General features: G+C 46.3%; 1 non-coding gene and 1 pseudogene across 1 annotated transcript; one reads left to right on the forward strand and one right to left on the reverse strand.

Annotated features, from left to right (window-relative positions):
• Positions 1–269: 269 nt before the first annotated feature.
• On the reverse strand, positions 270–2,626 carry LOC139005091 (mitochondrial potassium channel ATP-binding subunit pseudogene; annotated as a pseudogene).
• A 1,791-nt stretch (positions 2,627–4,417) lies between these two features.
• Positions 4,418–4,525, forward strand: LOC139007814 (U6 spliceosomal RNA). Its single transcript, XR_011470969.1, has one exon. It is a non-coding gene; the product is annotated as a U6 spliceosomal RNA (small nuclear RNA).
• The last annotated feature ends 18,381 nt before the right edge of the window (positions 4,526–22,906 follow it).

Genomic DNA, 22,906 nt, shown 5'->3' on the forward strand with positions numbered 1-22,906 from the left:
GGAGGGAGGCTGGCAGAGCTCCTGGGAGGAGGGTCTGGGGGGAGGTAGAGAACAGAGCATGGGCCCAGGACTCTGCCTCCTTCACTGTGCAGCCCAATGACTCGGTGGCTCTGGCAGAAGGAAGGCAGCCAGGAGGTAGGTGGGGGAGGCGATGGGAGCAGCTCCAACTTCCTTCCAGCCCAGGGCTTGTCCTGGGTTTATTGTGGGCAGGGGGGCAGCCCACAGCCCAGCCCGACCCTCTGGGGAGCTCAGTCCTCAGCCCTGGGCACTAATGCTTGGCGGTGACCAGACTGCAGAGGGCTGCTCTCAGGACTTTGGGTGGTCTTTCCTGGGGCCTCTGGGGGCCTCAGGAGACGGGGCACCCAGGGCCTGTATCCTGATGAGCTCGGCATAGAGGCCACCTTTCTTCAGGAGCTCCTCATGGGTCCCCTCATCACAGACACAGCCCTGGGCCATGACGACGATGTGGTGGGCCCCTCATACGGTGCTCAGCCGGTGGGCGATGACCAGCACAGTGCGGCCAGTGCTGGCTCGGTCCAGGGCCTCCTGCACGACCCGCTCGGACTCCGCATCCAGAGCGCTAGTCGCCTCGTCCAGGATCAGCACTGCTGGCTGCTTGATGAGGGCGCGGGCGATGGCCAGGCGCTGCTTCTGGCCACCAGACAGGGTTGTGCCCCGTTCACCGATGACGGTGTTGTAGCCCTCGGGGAAGCTGGTGATGAACTCGTGTGCGTTGGCTTCCCGGGCAGCTGCGTAGACCTCTTCATCAGAGGCACCCAGCTTCCCAAAGCGGATGTTCTCCATGATTGTTGTTCCGAACAGGACTGGCTCCTGGCTGATGAAGCCGATGACCTGGCCCCGGAGCCAAGAGGGGTCGAGGGTCCGCAGGTCCTGCCCGTCTAGGGTGACCCTGCCTGCCGTAGGGTCGTAGAAGCGCTCAAGCAGGGAAGCCACGGTGGTCTTTCCTCCGCCGGACTGGCCCACAAGGGCTACGATCCTGCCAGGGGGCAGCGTGAGGGTGAAGTCTTTGAGGACCGGGAAGCCGGGGCGGCAGGGGTAGCTGAAGCTGACGTGGTGAAACGTGATGGACCCACGCAGCTGCTCTCTGGGGACACAGCCGCCTCCGGACAGCGGGATGCACGGGCTCAAAGTCATGTACTCAAACATCCGGGCGCCCGCGCTGAGCCCCCGCACCACCTGACCAAACAGGACAGAGAGGTTGGCCATGGACCTCTGCACCGTCTGGGAGGCCACCAGGAAGGACATGAGGTCTCCCCCGGTTAGCTGCTGTCCAGCCACGAGGGAACCCCCAATAAAGAGGGTGCCCAAGACCATGCAGTTGAAGGCGATGTTGGAGAGCCCCTGGAACAGGGCGATGCCTCTGCCCAGTGCCTCTGCCTTACAGCGGGACCCTTCCAGCTCTGCTCCGTAGCGTTCCTCTTCCCGCTGCTCCATGGCGAAGGCTCTCACAGTCGGAACCTTACCCAGGGCCTCATCCGCTACACCTGTTGCCCTGGCTATCTGCTCCTGACACTGGCGAGACAATTTTCAGAGAGCTGAGCCCATCAAGGTGCCAACTCCCATCAGGGAGGGCATGGCCACCAACATCAGCAGGGTGAGGCGTGTGGACAGCATGGACAGGGACACCAGGCAGCCAACCACCTGGGTGCAGCTTCGAAGCCCCTGGGAGATGACAAGTTTGAAGGACGATTTAAACTCCTGCACGTCAGTTGTCAATCGGCTCACCAGCTGCCCTGTCTTTTTAGCATCAAAGAAAGCAATGTCTTGTCGGAGCAGGTTGCTGAAGAGGGCCCTCCGCATGTCCAAAGCCATGTGCTCACCGATGCGGGACAGGAGCACCAGGTACCCAAAGGTCAGCAATCCCTGGAGGCCGTAGAGGAGGAGCAGGTGGGTGCTGAGACTCCGGGACTCTTTCAGGAAGTTGCCCATGTGGTCCCTCATGTACTTGGCCACAATCTCCACCAGCTGGCCCAGGAGTAGCGGGATCTGCACATTCACCAGTGCCGCACCCAGTGCCAGCACGATGGCTGCCCCCGGGATCAGCAGGTAGGGGCGCAGAAACTGCCAGAAGAGCTTCCAGTTAAAGCGGGTCTCCACGTCATAGGGTCTGGAGGCAGGAGGAGCCTCTTCTGCCTCACACAGCGCCACAAGGCAGAGGCGGGGGTACTTACTCAGCACCATGGGGCCCAGGAGGGCTCCCCCAACCCAGCAAAAGGAAGAGGGGCTTCGACCTGGACCCAGTGGCACTTGAGGGAGGCGAGCCTGGAGCTGGGACCGCAGCTGGGCCACAGCCCTGAGGAGATAGGAGCTGTGGCGGCCATCAGAGTGCCTGACGGTCGAGAACGTCTGGAAGCGGAGGGGGAGTAGCGGCCTGCCTAGGACAGTACCTCCCCGAATCCCGACCCGAAATAAGTGCACCAACATGATGGGGGGAAGAACAGGAGCAGCCGGCAACAGCAGTTTCACCCTTATCCTACTAAGGACTCCATGTTGGCTCCAGCCACCATCCCGACAACCCTTGTTTATATTTTCAAAGATACAGCACATTGTTTCATAGATCTTTTGTATTTTTTAGACTCTTATTTTATTTATTTCTGCTCTAATCTTTATTTTCTTCCTCGTACTCAATTTGGACTTTGTTGTTTTTTTCTAGTTCCATAAAATGTAAAGTTAGATTGTTTATTTGAGATTTTTCTTGTTCCCTGAGGTAGGCCTGTAATGATATGAATTTTTCTCTTAGGACTGCTTTCACTGTGTCCTATAGATTTCGGGTTATTGTGTTCTCACTTTCATTTGTTTCAAGGTAGCTTTTTATTTCTTCCTTGATCTCATGTTAATCCATTCATTGTTTAGTAACATGTTATTTAGTCTCTATGAGTTTGTGTGGTTTTCAGTATTTCCTGTGGTTGATTTTTTTAAAAATATCATTATGGTCAGAGAAGGAACTTGATATTATTTCAATCTCCTTAAATTTATTGAAACTTGTTAGTGTCCTAATATGTGGTCTAGCCTAGAACATGTTCCATGTGCACTTGAAAAGAATGTATATTCTTCTGCTTTGGGGTGAAATACTCTGAAGATTTCAATTAAATATATCTGATCTAGTGTGTCATTTAAGGCCAACATTTCCTTGCAGACTTTCTATCCATTCATGTCATTGGTATGTTAAAATCCCCTACTATGACTGCCTACTGTCAATCTCTCCCTTTATGTCTATCAAGATTTGCTTTACATATTTAGGTGCTCCTATATTGGCTGCATAAATGTTTACCAGAGTTATGTACTCTTATTGGATTGTTCTTTTTATCATTGTCTCTTAGTACAGCCTTTGTTTTAAAGTCTATTTTGTCAGTTATAAGTATTGCTACCTCAGTTGATTTTTTTTTCCCCTTTACTTTTAGTCTGTATGTATCTTTAGTTCTGAAGTGTGTCTCTTATAGACAGCAAATATATGGGTCTTGTTTTCTTATTCATTCAGTTACCCTATGTACTTTTATTTCCATTTCCATTTAAAGTGATTATTGATAGGTAGTATTTATGCTATTTTATTCTTTTAACTCTGTTCATTTTGTTTGTTTGTTTTTTTCTTCTTCTTTTTCTTCTACTTCTAGAAGCAGGCCCTTTAACATTTCTTGCAATACTGGTGGTGGTAAAAAACTCCTTTAGCTTTTACTTGTCTGGGAAGCTCTTTATTTCGCCTTCAATTTTTAATTATATCCTTACTGGGTAAAGTAGTCTCGGTTTTAGGTCCTTGCCTTTCATCACTTTGAACATTTCATGCCAATCCCTTCTGGCCTGAAATGTTTCTGTTGAGAGGTCAGCTGACAGTTTTATGGAAACTCCCTTATAAGTAAGTAATTGCTTTTCTCTTACTGCTTTTAAGATTCTTTCTTTGTCTTTAACCTTTGCCATTTTAATTATGATGTGTTTGGTGTGGGTCTCCTTGGGTTTCCTGGACTTGTATGTCTTTTTCCTTCACCAGGTTAGGGAAGTTTGGGGTCATTATTTCATCAAATAGGTTCTCGATCCCTTGCTCTTTCTCTTCTCCTTCTGGTACCCCTATAATGCAGATATTGTTATAATTCATGTTGTCCCATAGCTCCTTAAACTATTCTCATTCCCTTTAATTCTTTTTTCTTTTTACCGCTTTGAATGAGTATTTTTTCTACCTTGTCTTCCAAATTGCTGATTCAATCTTCTGTTTCCTCCAACCTACTTTTTTTAAAATATATTTTTATTGATTTCAGAGAGGAAGGGAAAGAAAGAGAGAGATAGAAACATCAATGATGAGAGGGAATCATTGATCTGCTGCCTCCTGCACGCCTCCCCTCCCCCACAGGGGATCGAGTCCACAACTCAGGCATATGCCCTTAACCGGAATCAAACCTGGGGCCTTGTGCTCGCTCCGGCAGCACATATACTAAAATTGGAACGATACAGAGAAGATTAGCATGGCCCCTGCGCAAACCTGGGGCCCTTGAGTCCACAGGCTGACGCTCTATCCACTGAGCCAAACCAATCAGGGCTCCAACCTACTTTTTATTCCTTCCATTGTACTCTTGATGTCGGATACAGTATTCTTCATTTCCAACTGATTCTTTTTCATTATTTCTATGTCATTTTTCATGATGCTGTTGTTCTCACTAAGTGCCTTTAATATCCTTATAACCAATACTATATCTGACGGATTGCTTGCTCCATTTCATTTTGCTCTTTTTCTGGAGATTGCCCCTGCTCTTTCACTTGTGACTTGTTTCTTTGTCTCCCCATTTTATTTGTATCTTTGGGGGGGTTTTTTGGTGTGTGTTTTTTTAATGTATTATAATTATCTGCTATGACTACCAATATTTTTGGGGTGTCCTTATAGAGTAGGTGTCCTGTGGGACCCAGTTGTATAGTCTTCTTGGTCTCCTGAGCTGGGTGCTCTAAGAATGTCCCTCGTGTGAATTATGTGGGCCTTCCTGTTGTAATTGAGTCTTGATAGCTGTTGGCCCATTTGTGGGTGGGATTGACCCTCAGACTGCCTCACAGTGAGGCTAAACCCTGACCATGATATGTGAGCTGTAGTGTAGGTGCAGGCTCAAAATGGCTTCTTCTGCAAATCCTTGGCTATAATACTCCTTTCAGCTAGTCCTCACTTGGTTATTCAGGATGATTGTTCCCCAATTTAGTTGTATTTCCAGTTTGGCCCTGGGGGGAGGTAAGTGCAAGATCCACCTACTTCAGCACCATCTTGAATGTTCTCAGGTCAATGATTTTTGAAAAATATTTGTAAACTTGTGCTAACCAAATCTCTGATATGATCAGGTGGATTAGTAGTGTGATGCAAAGTAATGTTTGGGGAATTTTGCTTTCTTTCAGTGGCAGCATTTTCTTTCCTTCCTTCCTTCCTTCCTTCCTTCCTTCCTTCCTTCCTTCCTTCCTTCCTTTCTTTCTTTTTTCCTTTTTTATTTTTTCCTTTAACACCAATACCATCTTATTTTAATGCCCAGAGGTAGAAGCAGAGAAAATCTGGGTGAGGTAGGAGAGCTGAAAGACTGTCCTTTTTCTGCCTCATCTGAGTCCCTGCCACAGCTACTAGCTGTGGGGAAACTAAGAAAGAGCATGATTAGTCTGAGACTCTTGGAAGATTTGGATCTTTTATTACCATATGTCATCTAGAGATATATTGATTTGTGCTCACTGAAGCCTGGAAGCAGGAACATCCACCCTCATGATACTGCATTCTTCATCACCACCGTCATCTCATCTTGAGCAGGGACATCTGCTGTACTCCCAATGTACCCCAGACTTGTGTGGCTGGGAAAGAGCTGGCAAAGGTAAGCCTGCCTACTTGCTGCTTTCAGACCCATTCCTCCCTTCCCTGTCTTGCTCAGATTGCTGAAGGCTGGCCCCTACAAACCACAGTTCCTAGGTTTCTGTGCCCACTTTCTATCCAGCCTTGTTTTGGACAGTGGCTACATCTCTAGCAGTGACCACTTTTCCTCCTAGAACCCAAGCCTGTCACTCATCCCCTGCCCTGTTTCTGGCCCTCACCACCATGGTCTTTCTCCCATGGATGCAGCTCCTGCTCTATAAACCTCTGTCTACACGTAGCCTCTTTCCTGCTCTCCCTCCCTCCAGCCCATCCTGACCACAGTCCACCCTGCATTAGGTCCCAGAGGGTCCATTTACAGGCTATCCTTACTCAGAAAATACACTTTACTCAATTAGACCTACTTCATCTAGACCAAACATACCAGACCTTTCTCATGTCCTGCTACTTCAAAATCCAAGAGAGGAGAGTTTTAAGGAGAAGCTAATCACCTGATCAGGTACCATAGAGAAGTCCTGTAATAAAAGGATTGAAATTAATGTCTTGGGATGTAGAACCTCCTTCTAGGAAGGTCTAAAGGGAGGAGCCACTTCAGTAATGTGGTCAGAACCAGTGATGAGGTCACAAGTCAAAGTGCATTGGATGAAAGAATAATACAAATATACATGGATTCTTGGTCCTATGAAATGCTAGAATCAAGAGAGGCAAATGAGAAAAGCACTGATGTTAAAGATAGTTTGCAAGTTGTCTTGTTACATTTTCTATGTGGGATTTAAGGAAAGTGGGGCCTGCTTTAACAGAATCACACATTCGCCCTTCCTGTGGCTTGGCAATTGGAAAAGATTAAGGAAATGTGCTGCTGCCATTGCTATTGAAGACAGTAGGTCATTCACCCACATGCCTTTTAAACCAGAATTTTAAACATTTTAGCCCCTGGATGGCTAAAAAATATTGCTAAAGAAAGGTTGCAGATCTGAAAATTGGAGGAAAGTGATCATGTTATCAGATATTTTAGAATATAACTTTTCTAAAGAATGTGTTTGTCTTACAACAGATTCTGTAGAAACCGAGCTTGAAATGAGGATTCTTGTTCAACTGATGTATTAGAGGACGGCTCTGGGGGTTAGGGGAGGGAAGAAAGCTAGATAGGGAAGGGGAAAAGCTAAGCAAGCAGTTGATCTCAGCTGAAAACTCCCATCAGACTGATCTCACAGAGGAGCTCTGATATGTGAATTACTCTACAGAGTTGGTCCCAGTGGTGGTTTTAATTAATGTTCTCAATTTTGTGATCTCCTTCCTTCAAAAGTTGCAGCTTAATTCCTCTCTGCTTGATTGTGAGCAGGAGTTAGTGACTTGCCTCTAATAATTAGAATAAGGCCTGTGTGATTCCATGCAGCTTCTGAGGTGAAATCATCAAAAGCTTTGCCACACTGCCCTGTTCTCCTGGGTTGCTCACTCTGGGGAAAGCCAGTGGTCAAGTCATGAGGAGTCTCAGGCATCCATGGATGAGGCCCATGTTATAGCAACTGAGCATCCTGACAACAACCAGCACCATCTTGCCAGCCAGGTGAGTGAACCACCCTGGAAGAGGTCTTCCCACCTCAAGTCTTTAGATGACTGCAACCCATGAGAGACCCAGGTCAGAATCATTTAGCTAAGCTGTTCCAGAATTCCTGACCCACAGGAATTGTAAGGCAATAAATATTTATTGTTATCTTAAGCCACTAAATTTTGGGATAATTTATTTTGAGAAATAGATAACTAATACAGCCCTGATGAAAATCAGTCATTGGTTGTGGGATGTTAGGGAGTGGATAAGCTCCTGAACATGATGTTTCTTGTTCTGTCTGGGCAATTCTTAAAGAAGGGGACAACTGCTATGAGCCAACACTCACAAAAGCTGGGAGATGAGTGTACCTCCCTAATAAAGAGAACCTGGGCAAGACACCAATAGCATCTGTTATAGGCATTGATTATAAACTAAATATGATTTGTATAGATCTGTAGGTACACACATTCAGACACACACACACACACACACACACACACACAATTATGGAACTATTTGCACTCCTTTTGTGGGTACTAACTCCTTAGTTTGGGTAAACAGGAGGCACACAAATAGAATTGTATTCATGAAAAATAGCAGCAGTGATGGAGCAGTGGGGAGGCACCAAGGTGATCTAGAGGCACTTTATTATCAAGTAGGTCCTAAAAGGTGCTTGCAAGCATATAAAGTGCATACAGAAATTATCAAGAATAACTAACTCACCCTGGCCTGTGTTTCTCAGTGGTTAGAGCATTGGCCCATGCACTGAAGGGTTGAGGATTCCATTCCCAATCAAGGGCACATACCTGGGTTGCAGGTTCAATACTTGGCCCCTATCGGGGCATGTGCAGGAGGCAACCAATGGATGTGTCTCTCTCACATTAATGTTTCTGTCTCTCTCCCTTCCTCCCTTCTATTCTTTCTAAAAATCAATGGAAACAATATTCTTAGGTGAGGCTTAACAACAACAATAAAAGAATAACTAACTATAGTGTTTTTCTTTCATTACTAGTCAAGTCTTTCTTCCAGTGTGATAGACACTTCATAAGTCATTCCTAAATGTGCTGTGTGGAGATTGGGGAGGGTTGCACAGGAGAAAGTGGGGGAGGGAAGAGAGATGCTACATTGTGGCTGACAGAGCTTCTCTTACCACTTCAGGTTCCGGTTGCTTTCCCTGCTGGACAGGTCCAGAGAGCCACCAAGTAGAAGGCAAACTATCCGCTAACAACCCTACCCTTACCTCAGCACACTCCTTATCCCAGCCCCTAGATATAGAGGCAGGAGACCCTGGACATCTCACTGAGTCAGGTGCTAAGTTAAAACACCCAAGAGTCTTACTTTCTGAGGTGCTAGAGGAAGAGGCAATTGCCACAGTCTACTAGTGATAACTCAAAAATGAAAAAGACAGAGTATTGTGTGTGTCTTGAAGAGGCTGTTCCAGAATGCCCAAACCTTGGCTTTGACAAGCCTATGGTAACCATAATAAGGCAGTGGCAGGGGTAGGCTAGAAGAAACTTTCGCCTTTCACAGGAGCTTTGGCTCTGGCAGAATCACACCTGGTTGGGCAGCCAAAGTTTCTTTACCAACCTGCCTGCCCTGATGAGCACATTAAGTGTCTATCACACTGGAAGAAAGACTTGACTAGTAATGAAAGAAAAACACTATAGTTAGTTATTCTTTTATTGTTGTTGTTAAGCCTCACCTAAGAATATTGTTTCCATTGATTTTTAGAAAGAATAGAAGGGAGGAAGGGAGAGAGACAGAAACATTAATGTGAGAGAGACACATCCATTGGTTGCCTCCTGCACATGCCCCAATAGGGGCCAGCTATTGAACCTGCAACCCATTAAACATTTGGGTTTCTCCAACAATCTTACCACTGTGTGTGTATACACGTTGTTTATAGGACCTTGTCACCAGAGTTTCAGCTGCCAATAACGCCTAAGAAAAATGTGTTTGCACTGGACACAGTGAACACCCAAGTGTCTGTGGCCTTTGACTGCTAGAAGTGCAGCAGTGCTCTGCAGAGCTGCTTCCCGCTCACCACCACCACCATCACCATCATGGTTATTATCACTGAAAGCCAGCCAACAAGTAGTCTTCAAGTACATGATAATGCCAGTTTTAGTGCTGCCTACTTTAGAGTTAAGGAATTCACAAATGCAGGTAGCACTGGGCTACAGGCAATTGATGACTGCTTATCAGCTAGCTTATATGCAATTCTTATGAAAATTATGTCATTGTTGTCGTTGATGATGAAGAATAAGAGGTAGGTAGTTCTGGGAAAACATCACCTAGTCTCTAGTAGCTAATGGATAGTTTTCCCTGGGCTTGAATAGGAATTATTAGTATGAACACGGAAAAAAAGGAAGCTCTAAATCAAAAGAAATAAAGCAAGTATGGCCCATTTTCAAGGTATTGTGAAAAGTACTAATGCTGAGGGGGAGACATTTGGACCTCATTTGCTGGGTAAATGGATGCATCATCAGGAGGATTTCTTAACCTCATCATTACTGACATTTGGGACCAGATAATTCTTTGTTGTAGGGAACTGTTCTGTGCACTGTAGGATGTTTAAGCACCATCTCTGGCCTTTATCTACTTTATCCACAGTGCCCTGTCCAGTTGTGACCATCAAAAATATCTCTAGATACAGCCAAATGTCCTCTGATGGAGGTCAAAATCACCCCTGGTTGAAAACCCTAAGAGGAAAAGCAGACAGCTGCGAAGAAATCAGCAAAGAAGATCTGTAAGCAGGAGAAGAAAGATCAGGCTGAAGGTGACTTGTGCAGAGAGAAAGACACGGTCCTCTGGAGAAAAGAGCCATTAAGAGAAGCAGGCCCCATAGGCAGGACTCCAGGGGCAGCAAGCGTGGAGGTCCTGGTTTCAGAACAGTCTCAGCACCTGTTGCCCCATCTGGCTGCAGTGGGCCCCGCTCACTATGTGGGCTACACCTGCACCCACCTTCCCCCAGCCAGGGAGATGCCTTCACCCTCTTGGAACCCTTTCATTTGAATAGCATCTTCTTCAAAGTGTCCTACGGGAAACCTGGATTCCTCTAGCAGCTCTCCAAGACTTTTTTTCTAGCAAGAGAGTTACCTCTGTTCACAAAAGATGTGCTGAGAGAGCAGGGGCAAGGGGCAAGTCAGCCTCCGAGCTGGAAGTGCAACCCTGAAGTGCAGCCACTGCCACTGAACCTCAACCCTTCCCAACCTCCTTTCCCTGTAGCATCTGCAGAAGCCTCTGCGTTCCAGGAAACATGAAGTGTGATCTTGGGCTCTGCAACTCATCATCCCTGGTTAACTTGCATGCGAGTCTGAGGATAGCGGCCCCTTGGAACTGGCAATGACTCAGCCTCCTTCTCCTGGAACTGGATTGATAGGGGCAGCCTGACTCATCGTTCTGAAGCAGACAGGTGGGTGTCTAGCTCAGACTCAGGAGCAGAACAAATGACTCACCAGGATGAATCCCATCACTGCACTGAGGAGGTAATTTGGGGGCCCAGATTTGACAGCCAGTTTGGCTTTTCACAGGCTATATGTTCTCCAGGGATTGAAATCATCTTCCAGCCAATGGGGTCCCAGCTGGGGTCCTTGGAGATAGAGCTCAGGGAGCAGTGGGCAGGGCCAGGGTACATCTGTGGGTGTCAGAGCCGAATTTCCTGGCAAAGGTTAACTCCTTGGTGTGCTGAGGGCACTCTGAAGCATCTGATTCAAAGGGAGAAATAATCTCCGAATGAGTACAGCCAGACAGGTGAGCAGGAAATAGGGGACAGAAGTGATGCAATGAAGCACCTGTAGGAAGTGGGGAGTGATTTCTAAGGTCTGATAGTCTCAGGGCAGCCCCTAGGGCCCCAAGCCAATTTAGACACCCCAGCAAGTCCCTGATACCCCACAGCCTCAGTGTCTTCAAATGAAAAACAAGGATGAGGATGCCTACTCCACAGATGTTGTGAGAAAGAGCTTCATGGACCCTAAAGTGTGATGTGAATGTTGTTTATTATTGGCCCAATTCCACGTGCTTTACAAATGGCACTTTTATAATAAAACATCCATGCTTCTATAGGAGAAGTTATAGGGTTACTTTAACTCCTGATGAGAAAATGCTAGAGCCTGACCCTAAGGCATTCAAACAGTCTGCAAAAAGCCTGGGCTCCTTGCCGAGCAATTGAGGGCGATGCCATGCCTCCCGTGAAAGTTAAAACAATCCCTATGGGCTCCTAGGCAAACACCTAACTGATCTTCTATGCTGGGACCAACTTTGGGAAGAAAGTTACATCCTGTCTACACACCAACAAAGGCAAATGGGCTGGAAGACCACTTCTTTCTGCCCTTCCTGTTGCATCTGATGGATTCAGAAAGGCCTCGGCAACATTCTAGAGGCACATCTTTTGTGGTAGATCATTTGCCAAGATGGCTACAACAACCCTCCCCTCGCGCAAGGTAAAGCGTTCCTCTCCTCTCATCCTGAGAGAACTGAGGGTAGCTCTGTGAGCCCTGTGACCTGCGCAGTGCAGCAGAAGGGTGTGGCACACCTTCCAAGCTTAGGCCTTACGAGACTTGTGACTTCTGCTCTTGCTCCATTCAACTGCCCTTGCCATCCTTTAAGGGAGGTCACTCTAGAGCCCTTAATGAGCCCATGTGGACAGAGAGGCCCTGAGGCCTGTATTCACCTTGTCTTTTTGTTTTCTGTATTCTGACACTTGGACATCTAGGGCGTGCTGGCCCTGAGGGAATGTTTCTCCCGGGCTAGCCAATTCTTAGAGATAGCAAGCAACTTTCCCCCCATGTGCCTTTCATAGGCAAAACCAACCAAGCCGCAGCCCACACCCCAACCACCTCCTTTACTCAGCCTTCACATCCTGGGCCTCTATCAACCTGCCTTCATCACCCAGGTACCAGACAGCTAAGGAGAGTCTCTATGCTCCAGAGCCTTCTGAAATTCAAACCTGCCAATTTTAAACATGCTTATCAGTTCACCCATTTCGTCTGATAAAGATTCTTGCCCGCCTTTCCCCTTCACTCCCTCGGCCTCCTGACTGACCCTGGTGCCTCCCCACGTGCACGGCATGGCGTGCCTCCTTCTTTGGGGAACTATGATATAACATCCTTTTCAGTGGCAACCATCTCCTGATCTGTTGGCCTCACCAAACTTGTTTAACAATAAAACCTACTTTTAAAACAATGCTGCATGGAGAGAAAGGCCCTGACTGGACGACCCAGCATCCCCGCTGGACCCTCCCCGAGGCTGACTCCCCCCTGAATGCCGCCACACCAGTGAGCCCAGATAAGCTTGACAGGAGAACCTCCCAGCCAACAGAATCAGGAATAACAAATCTTTGTCTTATGTCACTGAATTTTGGGGTCATTTGTTAAGGAACAATAGCTAATATCACTTTGGTGTTTCCATGTTTGTGGTCTGAAATCATGAATTTGGATGCTTAATTCCTATGGCAAAGCCTGATATGTAGTTTTATAAACACAATTCAAATTTTCTTACTGACTTTTGTTTTATTAAACGATGTTTACTTAGCCCCTCCCAAATGAGATGATTATGCTTTCCAGATTAACTCCTCCAGGAAAGGGCAGAATGGCTCAGCTCTGCCTAACATGACCCTCAGTATCCTGTGTGCAACCAAAACATGCTCAACCCATCTGAGAAGACCCATGGCACTTAGAAGAGTGCTGGCACCCAGCGAGGGTGTCTCTTGCCTCTTCATGCAAACTGGCCTGCTTGGCTCTATTTCTGAGACACCGCAGCTCCTTGAACACGTATGATGTACTGCCCTGCACTGTCATTCAGTGTTAATAGGTGCCTGTTACTCAAAGCTTCGCAAAGAAAGGAACGTCACAGCTCTCCCTCTCCCTCTTCCTCTTTCTGGCCAAAGCCTGTTGATTCAGACACCAAATTAAGAAATAGATGAGTGGGCAACAGCCAGGGCTGTGTTGTTCTGAGGCTGATGCTTCACATGAAGCACAGTTGAGGTCACATCCTCCCTCTACTCTTGAACTCCTCTCCACAAAGGGCCAGGCCAGGGCTTCCAACCATTGCAAAATTTTTCTAATGAGATACATAAAATCTGAAACAAATAACCAAGGAGCTAAGTGAACCAGTTTGCTTTTACCTATGACATTTTGAAATTTACCATGAGGTTGTTTTTTTCTTCTTAATTGTATTGGCACCAAAGAAATGGGAGCAGTGCCCCTAAAGAGGCAATTCAGCAGAGTGAATCTCTTGGAGGGAGTGCAATTATATTGTCTGCCTGCTCTCTATGCTAGTGACAGCATATGCTTAGTGAGCTGTTCCCTGGTGAGCAGGTCCTGGCTCATTCTCTGGATTTGCAGCTGCATTGCAGGGGCAGCTCAAAATAACCCAGATCCAGGCCAGGCTGCACCTAGACATAGAAGTTGAACTACAGAGCCTACAGTCAGGCTACAGAAATGGAGGGAGCACCACCCTGGGTCCGCAGCCATAATGTGCATGTCCTGTGATGAACAAGAGCCTCCCTCCAGAGGGCTGGATGGCTAGGAAACACAGCCTGCCCCCAGCTGTTGGCACTTTCTCCTGGAAAATGTATCCGTAGGACAAAGGTCTGAGTCTCTGAAAGACATATTGCTACACACACTCTAAAGACAAATACTCTGCTGCTGTAAAAAGGAAGGAACTCTTACCATTTGCAACAGCATGGATGGAGCTGGAGAGCATTATGCTAAGCGAAATAAGTCAGTCAGAGAAAGATAAATATCACACAATCTCATTCATTTGTGGAATATAATGAACAACATAAACTGATGAACAAAAACAGATCCAGAGACAGAGAAGCATCGATCAGATGCTCAAACCTCAGAGGGAAGGTGGGGGGGGCGGGGGGGGGGGCGGTAAGGGGAGAGATCAATCAAAGGACTTGTATGCATGCATATGAGCATAAGCGATGGATGCAGACAACAGGGGGGTGAGGACACGCAATGGGGGCATAAGGACACATATGTAATACCTTAATAAAAAATAAATAAAGACAAATAAAATCACCAGCGTATGTTGTCATCAGGTGGGCCTGTGGTGACTAAGCAGCCAGCCAAGGATTTGAGGTGTGTTTGGGAAGAGAATGCCAGAGGCTGTCAGCCTGCAGCACAGCTGCAAACACACCAGCAGTCAGACAGGCAATGCTGACATCTGCCAGGGAACAACGCACTGCTGTCCAGCCCTCAGCCTCTGCTCAGCACTCTGTAGTGTTGGAGATGTTTCCAGATGCCCTTGCAATGCAGTCTCTTCTTAACACACAGCAGGGAGAAGAAAGCCCGGGATACAGACTGTAAGAAGTATCAACTTAATGGCCAAGGCCAGCTTAGCCCAGGGACAACATGGTGGCTATGGGCCAACACACGAGTAATATCATGTAACTTGTCATAATACCTCATTTATTCTCCATAAAACCCCATGAGTTGGGTCACAAGGGAACTGACCTCAGTGAGGCTAAGGAACTCTCCCAAAGGTGGAGAAAGCTAGACAAGTGGAGGTCAGCCACTTCCTATTTGTCACAGTGGAAACTCCAGTGTTTGTCTACTCACCTTGCATCTCTTAAGGCTGCATCCAGGGCCAATCCCAAGGCGGAGAGGACCCAGAGGGAGGAGAGTTGTGGGCAGCCCCTTTAGGGGCTGAAGGCAATGCTCTTCTTGAAGACATAGGGCTGAGTCCCCACTTTGCCTACCTGTCACCAGGTAAGTAGAGCTGGAGATGTGAGTTTCAACAACTGACCCTGTCACCTCTGGGAAGTCACATGACCTTCCTGAAAAGCAATGTTCTTGTCCACAAGATGGAAACATGCCCCCTTATACAGAAAATACTTGGCCCGTGGGAAGAACTCCATAAAAGTGTCAGAGAGAAGTTGGTAGTGAAACATGGTGTTCAAAACACTTCTTTAGGCCAAACATGTCTCGGGCTGGAGTGAGGGGAAGGGAATTGTGAGTGAGGAAACCAGGTGAGATCTACCCTATTCATAGGAAGTAATTATAGTGACCTAATCATACTGCATGAGAGCTAGCCATTATGAGCAGTTGCACATTAGCTCAGAGACCCTGGCCCCTCAGGGTGCGGTCCACAGAATAGCAGAGTTGTGCCATCTGGGCCTCAAAATACATCCATTGAATCAAAATTACACTTTAACAAGAGCTCCAGGTGAACGGGTGCATGTTGGAGTCTGAGATGCAACGTGAGGCGAGCACTCAGATTCTGGATTCGAATGCTGGTTGGGCCACTTAGTGGCTGTGACTTTAGTTGTGATTTAACTACTCTTTTAGGGATAGATCCAGGTTTTATGGAGCCTAAAGCTTATATGGTCAGGTGCATCCTCTTTAGGAAAAAAGGACCATAAAATTAAAAATACAAAATTAGGGCCCTAGCCGGTTTGGCTCACTGGATAGAGCATCGGCCTGGGGACTGAAGAGTCCCAGGTTCAATTCTGGTCAAGGGCATTACCTTGGTTGCAGGCACATCCCCAGTAGGGGGTGTGCAGGAGGCAGCTGATCGATGCTTCTCTCTCATTGATGTTTCTAACTCTCTATCCTTCTCCCTTCCTCTCTGTAAAAAATCAACAAAATATATATAAAATACAAAATTAGGTATGAAAGTGACAGTTTCAAATTCAAAAGATTTCACAACAAATACCATTAATACCAACAATCCAGAAAAATAACTTAATGTTTTTATTAACTAATACACTTATTTAATTCTTTTATCCTATACTAGAGGCCCGATGCACAAATTCTTGCATAGGTGGGGTCCAATCAGGCCACGGGAGGTTGGCTGTGGGAGCGCACTGACCACCAGGGGGCAGCTCCTATGTTGAGCATCTGCCCCCTGGTGGTCCGTGTGCATCATAGCCACCAGTGAACCGGTCGTTCGGTTGTTCAGTCGCTTAGGCGTTTATATATATAGATGTGGGGGGGTCTTTGATTGCTTCTTCATCTGACAATTTTGTAAAAGATAACCTCAATCCTTTCTCTATCATGCTTGCTTGATGGAAATGTTTTCATTATTGACAGTTGGACTGCATGAAGATGTAACTTCACACAGTTATACTCACCATATGTATGTAGTACTATTGATTCATGCCCTAAAAACACAGCAACTACAATTAATTATATTTCATACAATTGCCATCAAGAAAGAAAACAATGTGTGATGTGCCCGATCATGTATATGATCATGTATATTCCTAACAGGAGAGATCTCTGTCAATGAGAATCAACTTCTCTGCTAACAATGTTGCATGTCTGATAGCTGGGAAAATTCTTCACAGAGTACCTTCACGCTCCATATGTTTCAGATCTGCGTCTCGTCCACTGTCCATGTACCTCCACACACACTCAAAGACAAGCTGACATCACCATGACACTGGGCAAGTCAGAACACTGACAGTAAAGTAGTCCTGGAAGCCATTCCTATGTAACTTGAACCATACTTGGAAGTGACTGCAATCACATAAATGCATTTCACTCCATCTAAACTCAATCTCTGCCCAACTCAGTGTTTCCTTACCCAGAAATGCACTGTGGTCATCCAACGTCACTTGGTACAGGGAATGTGTGCTGCAGGGGGTGTCACACGGAAAGGAAAACCAGCCCTAACCAATGGCAAGTAGAATAACTAATTTTGCAAAACTAACAAAACATATGCTCATGAGAATGTGATGCTGGGCCTTGTCCAGGGTCTGGCAAGGGCCTGTCCACGAGGAGAGCCTTAAAGTGGAAGCTTCATGGCTCACAGTGAGCTGCCTCTGTACATGTGAAATGGCAACGACAGCAGTATTTTCCACGTGCGGTTGTGTGGGAATTAAGGATAATAGGCATATAAAGGCTTTATACATAAATATCATGGTGCCTGGCACATAGTAAAGGCTCAGTTAGCGGTTGTTATTATCAATGAGTGTGGGAAGGAGAGGGGAAAAACTCCAAACCCAATTAGGCCCTCAGTCCGTCCGCATGCAGAGATGAGAGCCCTGCCTCCCAAGCAGGAGGCTCGAGTTGTCATTTTCAGGTGAATTTCCTCCCAAAGGCGGAATCTAGCCTATATGCATCCATTTGGGTTGTATTTCCAAGTGGGTATCTGCTTTTTTGCATGCTTCCAAAAGAAGCATCCTCTAGGGCAGGAGTCCTCAAACTACGGCCCGCGGGCCACATGCAAATACAAATATAGTATTTGTTCCCGTTTTGTTTTTTTACTTCAAAATAAGATATGTGCAGTGTGCATAGGAATTTGTTCATAGTTTTTTTTTTAAACTATAGTCCGGCCCTCCAACGGTCTGAGGGACAGTGAACTGGCCCCCTGTTTAAAAAGTTTGAGGACCCCTGCTCTAGGGTTCTGCGAATGATCTCTGAGTTAATGAATAAACATCAGGAGCTTCCTATTCTGCTGGTTTGGAAACCACACCTTCCTCAGCCTGGGAGCCCAGATGTATCCATTTGTTGTCTTCCCTGCCCTCAGTCACTCTTGCCCACAACTGCCACACACAACTGTCTGAAGATGCAGTTTGGACTCTCCTCCCTACCTTTTAGTTTCTTTTAACAATGCTTCTCTTTTCCCTCAGTTCCAAGTGAGGGCGGGCCGAGCCTTTGAAGGATCCTCACAATCCTAGAGTGGGGTTGGGGCCAGGTTGGCACCAGTTATTCTTCCCAGAATCCCCCACCCCCTCTTGGAGCCACTGTCAGGGAAAGGGGTGGGGAGGGGGAGGAGAAAGAGAACCACCCCCCAGCTGTCCCTGCTTCCCTCTGTCCTGCCTGAGATGGCTCTCTAAACAGTGCAGCCCCACTCCACCTGTTCAACCCATCCCCTTTTCCCCAGCAACTGGTCCACTCTCTCCTTCATATGTACCTCCTGGACTGAATGCCCTCTCCTATGAGCAAATCTCTGAGAAGCCCCAGGCCGCCAAGATTCCTCCTCTGTTCTTGGTAGTTATCATACTATGGGAGGATTCTGTGCGCACATAGGGGTGTGTGTGTGTGTGTGTGTCCATTGCATGCTTGTGGTGGAGAGCAAGGAGGAGTAAAGATGGGGGCACAGTGAGTTGAGGAAAAGGGATGGAGTCACTTGTACTGAACGTCTAGTGAATAAGGGAGCAATAATTAGCAGTGAAAGTGTGTGTACATTAAAACATTACCTAAAGATAAAATTAAAAAAACACACACATTACCTAGAAATGGGTGAAGCTTTAGATGGAAAATAAAGCCCCCATCCTGAGGTGTCCAGTGTGTTTCATCCATTACAGGAAACCCCACTAGATCCAAATTTAAGTTCATCTCAAGTAAGAAACTGACAGTGTAAGCTTCTTTTAGATTTCCAGAAGTAATTTCAAAATTTAGCTGGATTCTAGGGCCATGTGGATTTTAGTCTTAACTCTGATCATTAAACAGGAAGGAGAAATTTATAAAACACATATATTTCTCAAAAACAAGCAAACAGATACTCACTGCCCTGCTCCCTGCAGTGTACTATTAAGGTCAGGCTATTCTGTGACTAAATCCCCATGATGTCAGGGCCACACCTCCGTGCTAGGTTTATGTTGAGCACCCAAAGCTGAGTCATCAGAAATAGCAGAGCAAGATGGTTCTATTTTAATCAAATGTAACTACATTCTTTTTTTTAAAGTTATAGTTTTTCAACCCATAAGTTGAAATAATCATTTTCTTTTCTTTTTTTAAAATATATTTTATTGATTTTTTACAGAGAGGAAGGGAGAGGGACAGAGAGTCAGAAACATCGATGAGAGAGAAACATCGATCAGCTGCCTCCTGCACACCCCCTACTGGGGATGTGCCCGCAACCAAGGCACATGCCCCTGACCGGAATCGAACCTGAGACCCTTCAGTCCACAGGCTGACGCTCTATCCACTGTACCAAACTGGTTAGGGCAATCATTTTTTTAAAAATATATTTTTATTGATTTAGGAGAGGAAGAGAGAGGGAGAAAGAGATAGAAACATCAATGATAAGAGAGAATCATTGATTGGCTGCCTCCTACGTGCCCTCCACTGGGGATCGAGCCTGCAGCCCAGGCATGTGCCCCTGACCGGAATCAAACCCAGGACTCCTCAGTCTGCAGGCTGATGCTCTATCCACTGAGCCAAACCAGCCAGGGCGTAACTACATTCTTTAGGAAACCATATCTGAGATGATATAATTCTACCTGAAGAGAAGGGAAAGACTTCAAATATGATTGGTGAAAATAATCAGATGCCTAAATATAACGCAGATAGGATGAATGACACAAGAGCCCACCTTCTAAACCAGACTGAAATGACACATTAAAAAGAAATTGCTTTATTCACAGCTCTTGTTCACTAGCATCCTTTACACTCATTTTCCTAACTCCCACTCTGCACCAGCATCATTCAAACAGTCATTATTTCCTAGGAGAAAGCATCCCATTGCAACAATCCTGGAACTGCCCGGATTCACCTCACGGGAGGAACGTCACACCAGTGTCATTCTAATGATACTCCCATCCATTTATTTATTATCCTCATCTGAGGATTATTTTTCCATTTATCGTTTAGAAAGAGTGAAGAGAGAGGGAAAGACAGAAAGGAACATTGATGTGAGAGAAACACATCAATTGGTTGCCTCCTGCATGCACCCTGACCAGGGCCGGGGCTGGGGAAGAGCCTGAAAATGAGGTACGTGCCCTTGACCAGAATCAAACCCAGGACCCTTTGGTCTGCAGGCCGATGCTCTATTCACTGAGCCAAACCAGCTAGGGCGGATACTCCAGTGCACGGGCACTAGGCTAGGCATTCATGCCCCTAATTCCGTTTGGCCTTCACAAGCCAGTGAAGGGGGAGCTCATTCCTGCCCAGATTCAGAAGCTCAGAAAGGCAATGATACTCCTCAGGGGGTACAGCCAAGTCTGCCCACATCTAAGGCTGGGAATTTTTAACCTCTCCACACTGCACGGCCCTGGCTGGGCGTCTTTTCGGGAACCCAGGGCAGGCTGCAGTGGAGCTCTGGGATCCCTGCCCAGGAAACAAGAGAAGTGGAGTCCAGCCTGGTGCATAGCAAGTGGGCAAAGGCTGCTCCTTTCAAAGGCACCTGCACAGTCTGTGAAGTCTTAGAAGCTGACCCATAAGCAGGCACTTCCTCCGGCCCAGCCAAGGAATGCACAAAGACCACAAAGACTGTTCCACCTGCTGGGAATGGGAACGCTGTGAGTTTGTGTCCCCCCAACCCTACCCCCCTAACCCCCATCCCCTCACCCCCCACCTGGAATACAACCACCATCACTCCCAGTACCAGCAGCAGCAGGATGTGCTTCCGGCCCCTCCCCCCATGGCCTCCTTGTATCCTCACAACCCTCGGCTTGGTTCTCCTAGCTGTGGAAATAGGACAGTGAGGCACACAGCTCTTCATGCCATTGTGGGGACCAGCTCAGCAAGTGTGGAACCCACTACAGCACCTCTTAAATTGGTCAGGGAGCTCGGTCCCCTGTGGGCAGGTAGGCTTTGCTCCCAGTGTCCCAATGCAATCCACCCTCAAAGGGTATCCTTCCACAAAATCATCTTCATGGGTTTTCTCGTGGGGGCAGGGTGTGGGGATATTATAACAGCCTTTCTCCCCTTTATATATTTCTTATATATATTTTGCTATTATTTTTATATTAAGAAAAAGTAATAACTATTTCCTTTTCAGAGGAAAAAATGTTAAACTTCCATCTACTCTCATTTTCATCTTAGCCCCTGGATGCTTTTACATCTATATCCATCTTTTTTAACAGAATGAAAGAGACTCTGGGATTTTGCAGCAATATTAACATTCTCATATTCCTTAGTTTCAACTATTGTCACTGTCTTCACAGGAAGATAAGCAGCAGACAAGTAGACATCAATCTCCCTTCCGAATGAACCCAAACAATGGCGTTTATCTCCCTGCCCAAGTTGAGTCTGAAAGTTGAGGAAAGTAGTGATTTCATTTCTACCAACTCCACAATACAGTGGGGCCTTGACTTACGAGTTTAATTCGTTCCGTGACGGAGCTCATAACTCAAATTACTCGTATGTCAAATCATAAAGTGAACGAGTGAGACACGTGATGCTGGGCTGATGTTGTGGCGTTCACTGTGATGTTCGCTGCACCAACTAGTGGTGGGGTATCTGAAGCTGGCTTGTAACCCGAATTTTAGCTCGCAACTCAAAGCAAAAAATCGGCCAAGAGCTGGCTCGTATCTCGAAAAACTCGTTAGTCGGGACACTCATAAGTCAAAGCCCCACTGTACCTTCCAATACGCAATCAGCTTTCCCACCAGCCAAGGTAATCAGCAAGGGAAACAGAGTCAACACTAATGTTTGCTGAAAGCATTTCTTTTGTATATGCATTCCTTACTTCTTTTTTTAAACAATTGATGCAGTTAAGAAAGGTTGTATACAAAAAAATATCTCAAGGAGAATTTTATATGCATTATGGAATTTACTGAAATATTGGCATGAATTTTTTAAAGCAAAAAAAAAAGTCCTTCTGTAATTCAAATAACCTTTTTCTAATTAACCTCTATGATTGGCTGATTTTGCTATGCTGTATTTTCTTAAAATAAAGGTCATTTATTTATTTATTAGTCCTTAGTAAACTAGCAGAAAAATTGGGGGATCTATTTTTTTTGACATGTCAATTTCCAGTTGTCCTTTGAAAAAATACTAGAATTATTACATCCACTTATTTAAAAGGTGATCTCAGCATAATTCCTCACTAAGGTCTTAAAGGCCAAAAACATATCAGGAATTGACAGATGCTATGATTTATTCTGCTACACGTGTAATCTTATCAAGGAAATCTGCTCAAGTTTTAGAAAGCATCTATTTTCTAAAGAAATCTAATCTCTGCCTAAGGTGGGATCAATCCCAGTCTTTTGTAGACAATGACCCTCAACGAGAAAAGTGCAGCTAAAGGGTAGTCTGGGCTGTCGGCCAGTGTGACAGACACCCTGACGTGGGTCACCCTTCAGAGTTCTCTCCACGCACCACTGAGGCAGGCAACCGGAGAGGCTCACACAGTGCTGGCCACCCTGGAGGCCTCCAGTTAAAACCCCACCCCCTGAAAAGGAACCCACAGCAGAGCCAGCCCCTCAAAGTTCTCACTGAAGACAGTGCTGCACTGGCCCCACCATGGTCCTCACTCAGACAGGGCCAGCAAAAAGCAGATGTTTTTATGAACAAAGAGAAACTTTATTCTAATATAGCATGGAAAGTTTTTAAGTAGGAATTATTCTTATCTGACAAAAAAATTCTGACACTTTGAACATCTAAAAGGTTATTTCTGTACAATTATATAAATACTAGAGACCCGATGCATGAAAATTCGTGCAAGAGTAGGCCTTCCTTCCCCCAGCTGCCGGCACTGGCTTCCCTCCACTGGCTTCCCTCTGGCACCCAGGACCTGGGCTTTCCTCCTCCGGTTGCCAGCAGGCACCTGAGGCCCAGGCTGGCTTCCCTCCGGCCCTGGCTTTGTCAGGAAGGATATCTGGAAGACACCCAGTCTAA

The sequence above is a fragment of the Myotis yumanensis genome, unplaced genomic scaffold, assembly GCF_028538775.1.
Source record: "Myotis yumanensis isolate MYYU_CA2020_CCGP unplaced genomic scaffold, mMyoYum1.0.hap1 SCAF_3, whole genome shotgun sequence".
Lineage (NCBI taxonomy): Eukaryota > Metazoa > Chordata > Mammalia > Chiroptera > Vespertilionidae > Myotis > Myotis yumanensis.